This window comes from Mirounga leonina, unplaced genomic scaffold, assembly GCF_011800145.1.
Source record: "Mirounga leonina isolate KUSES-001 unplaced genomic scaffold, KU_Mleo_1.0 Mir_224, whole genome shotgun sequence".
In the NCBI taxonomy this organism is placed as follows: domain Eukaryota; kingdom Metazoa; phylum Chordata; class Mammalia; order Carnivora; family Phocidae; genus Mirounga; species Mirounga leonina.
This window is the reverse complement of record NW_023270615.1, coordinates 15,732,604-15,737,003: the sequence shown is the minus strand read 5'-3', so window position 1 is coordinate 15,737,003 and position 4,400 is coordinate 15,732,604.

The following is a 4,400-nucleotide window of genomic DNA, read 5'->3' as shown; positions in this document are numbered from 1 at the left end:
TGAAACCAGTCCAGGACGGAACCTGCAAAGGGTCTCAGGGGACTGCAGCAGGAGACAGCCACTCAGGAAGGGTCTCCGTAGGGGATGGAGGCTCTGGGTTTGCAGTCCTAGAGGGGCCGAGCCCCGGCAGTGCATGCACTCATTAATTTTTTAGTAGTCCAAACAACCAGCTTCAGCGTGGAGTCAGCTTCCCCCCCAAAACTGCTGAGTCACACCCCTCTGTCCTGTCTCTCACCTGCCCTGCAGCCCAGGGGTAAATGCAGACAAAGCCCTGGATATGTGCTGCTTAGATTAATCCCAGGAGCCTCGAAGATTCCTGGCTTCTCTTCCAGTAATACTAGGAATGTGCTATGAAGGAGGGAGAAGAATATTCAAAATCCAAAGCCATTGAAATGCACACCCATCTGCTCTCCTCCTGTGTCACAGGCTAAATGTAAAGAATGATACAGTAAGTGAAAGATTCCCTTAAAAATGGTTTTATTGGGTTAGCAACTCATTAATTTCCGGATCTTTACCTTAAACTTTTTAGTCTAGAAATGTGCTTGAGGAGCATGGGCCAGAGATGGGGTTTTGACATTAAGTTCCTGTTGGATCGTGACCATGCTGGAATCAATTTATTGACTACCTTCCAAAGGGTGACAATGTGGTAGATTCCAGGTGTCTTTCCAGGCCCCGAGCTCCCTGTCTGAGGCTCTTACAGGAACACCCAGCCCAGGCTAGACAAGGTGACAGAGACACAAATGGATATAAAAGAAAAATACCACTCATGGGTGACTGGTGATGTTGCTTTGGGGTGTCTCCTTCCACACATTTAATATCCATTCAATATATTCTTTATTCATTTTGTATCTTTATTTCTTTTCTCTTTATATATTTTTCTCTTAATAATACGAGCACTTCTCCCACATTGTTGAATAGACTTTGGTGACGTTGCCTTTAATGCTACGTGACGTCCCGCACTCTGGATGCGCTGGAATTTATTGGACTTTTCCTTTATTTTTTTTTATGGTGAAGTAGTTTCCACAAATTTGATTTTTACAGATGGGCGTCCTTTTGCAATTTTTGAAAATTACATCTTTAGTAGATTACTACATCTGAAAATACTGCATCAAAAGTTGTGAATTCTTTTAGGACTCTTGGCACATCTTGCCAAGTTGCTTTCTGGAAGGGCATTCTGGTGTGTCCCACCTGCATCATATGCAAGTGCTCATCAATTAATCTTCTGTGAGCAATGCATATTTTAATTAAAACCAAGACAAAAATCTTTTTCAACGTGGTGAGATGATAATGGTTCCCATTTTTATATATGTACTTTTGGTACAAAGGATGAATGATTTACATATTTTTCTATTGAGGCATTGGTGTTTTTCTTACTGATTTTAATATATATGATTAAATAGATCTATTAAATTATAAGTTATAAATATGTAATAGATTTAATTTTATATTTATATGTTATCAAGGCAGAATGAGTAGAAGTATATTAGTCCCTTGTTTTTAGAATTTGTTGAAAATAATGTTTCAGGTTTGTCATTTGACTTTTCATGTTTTTGGTGATTTTTTTTTTAAGTATTTATTTGAGAGGGAGAGAGCACGAGCAGGGGCTAAAGGCAGAGGGAGAGGGAGAAACAGACTCCCCGCTGAGCAGGGAGCCCAGTGCCAGGCTCTGGGATCATGACCTGAGCCAAAGGCAGAAGCTTAACCAACTGAGTCACCCAGGTGCCCAGTGATTGTTTTTGATATGAAGTTTTCAGTTTTGTGTAGTTAAATGGGATTTTTCCCTCTATGATTTCTTCTACTTTTTTTTTTTTTTTGGTTAAAGCGTCATTGTCCATTTGGAGTCTTAATTCTTTAATCATGTTTACCTTCTCTCTTTTTTTCTTTTTAAGATTCATTTATTGGAGGGCCGAGGGACAGAGTGAGAGAGAGAGAGAGAATCCCAAGCAGACTCTGTGCTGAGTGGGGAGCCTGACATGGGGCTTGATCTCAGGACCTGAGCAGAAACCAAGAGTCAGACGCTGAACCGGCTGAGCCACTCAGGCGCCCCCTACCTTATTTCTTATCAGTTAAAAAATTTGTTTGATTCTGAATTTTACTTTTTCTTTTTGGGTACGGAATATGGTGTGAGATTCCAATTTGATTTTTTTTTTTTTTTTTTTTTGTCCCCAAAAGAGCCAATTTTCTCAGCCCATTTGTCTTCTGCACCTGGTGTGGATTCTCTTCTCCCCTCTTGGCTCAGGCTGTCCCCTGATTTTACTGTCACTGTAACATGAGGTCAAAGGCCTCCTCTCCCGGCCTCAGTCCTGGAGAACTTTCACTGGGTGCCCCAGTAACGCCCCTTCCAAAGAAGGAGACACATGGGCTACAGGGTGACCTCGGTGGAGGATAGGGATTGGCGTTTCCCCCGAATCCTGACAGCCCGCACGCCCTTTCACTCACTTGGCCGGCTTACTAGAAAATACCAAGAGGTAGCAAAACAGAAGGGACTTGGGACATCTCGGTGCCTGTAGGCTGGTCAGACTCTCACTCTGTCAATTGCCAAGCGGGATGAAGTGGGTCAACCTGTCATCCGTAGATCAGCAGACGGAGCCTCTGGAGCCTTTCCCGTCTCGTTCCACCCCCATCAACAATTTGATCCGTGGGAACTAGAGTATGTGTTGCGTGCACTGTGGCCTACTACCCACACAAGCAAAAGTACAGATCAGTGGCTGCAAACACTTCAAAGGCTGGACATTAGCCAAGTCTCCTGTTAGCCTCCCTGATCTAGGTGTGGTCAGGGTGTTGCTCTGCCTGGCACTGGGACTCTGAGCAGTATTGCGACACAGAACTTAGCGCACGGCCGCCTCACGGCTCAAAACCAGCCCAGAGTCCTTGCGGTGACTCAGGAGGCCCTCCCCGCGCTCGGCCCTGCCTGCTTCTCCCACCTCCCCTCCATCACCGCCTCTCTTGCTCAGTCTGCTTTGAGCCACATGCCCTACTCAGCATTGCTTCTGAACACCCCCCGATTCATTTCCCTCTGCCTAGAACATTCTCCCCTCAGGCTCTTAAGGCCCCGTTCCTCACTTCATTCAGGTTACATGTCCTCTCAGAGAGATCTTCCTTGATCACCCAACTTTAAAAAACAACAACAACAACAAGAAAACAGCCTGGGTCACTCTCAATTCTCTGCTTTATTTTTCTTTATAGCACTTTGTGTGGCATTTTATACACCCATAAATACACACCCTCTTGTTTATTGTCTCTCCCAACTAGAATGTATGCTCTGCGAAGGCAGAAACATTGAATTGTTCTTCTCTACGTTTCCTCACCTTGGTCGGTATCTGACAGAGTAGATATCCTATGGTTGGTAGCTTGAAAATGTGAATACCATAGTTGACACAAGTCCAGAGAAAAGCTGTCATCCAAGCACCCAGCTGTAATAATGTACGTTATCTAGGGCCCTATGATGATCACAATGGGAAAATGGCCTTTATTCCAATCTGCAAAAGACTGTATAAGAATGAATATTCCAGAAAATATTACTAATGAGACTTATGCGTGAGGATCTTGCATAAGTATTAGCTGATTAATCCTCACTAAAGCCCTTTAAGGCAGACATTATCTCCATTATCACAGATAAGGATCCTGAGACTGTAACTTGCATGATGACATATTTATCGAAGGGATGCAATTCAGGATCTCGTATCGGACTCCAACAGCCAGGCTCTTTTCTGCTCTGGTGCGCTGCCTTCCACGGAATATCATCAGAGATGCTTAACATACATCATCCATTCGGAAAAAGAGCGCTCAGATGATTTAACCACTAGCACAGCTCCTGAGGGGTACAACTTACCCCAGGTTTTCTGATACCCACCCAGCCCAGAAAGTGAGAGCATAAAATACATAAAGCTTAAAAGACCATGGGACATGCATGCCCTTCCCCTAAGAATGAGTGAGCTCCACATCTTGTTACACTACAGTGGACAGAGTTGTTTCTGAGGTCTTATCTTCCAAAGACGGTAAAGTTTTTGGAAAGAGAATAGCAAGAAAGCTGGTTCTTAGACAATATATATTCATTTGCTCATTCAATAAATATGTATTGAGTGCCAACCATGTGCTAGGCACAGAGATGAGCACTGGGGACACAGTGATGAATAAACAAGGGAGCTGCTGTCTTTGGTCTCACGGACCTCATAGGCTAAAAAGGATCTTTGTTAAAATGATGCTGCCACAAATTTCATTTTTAGGACTCAAGAAATATTTATGGACTACTTACTGCGTTTCATGGTTTGAGAGGAGGGCATAAAATAGTGAGCGAAGCCAGACACAATTCCTGCTTTCATGGAGCTTACAGTCTCATGAGAAAGATATTAAATAATAACGTGTGCACATGGGGATGTGAAATCCTACAAATAGTGGAA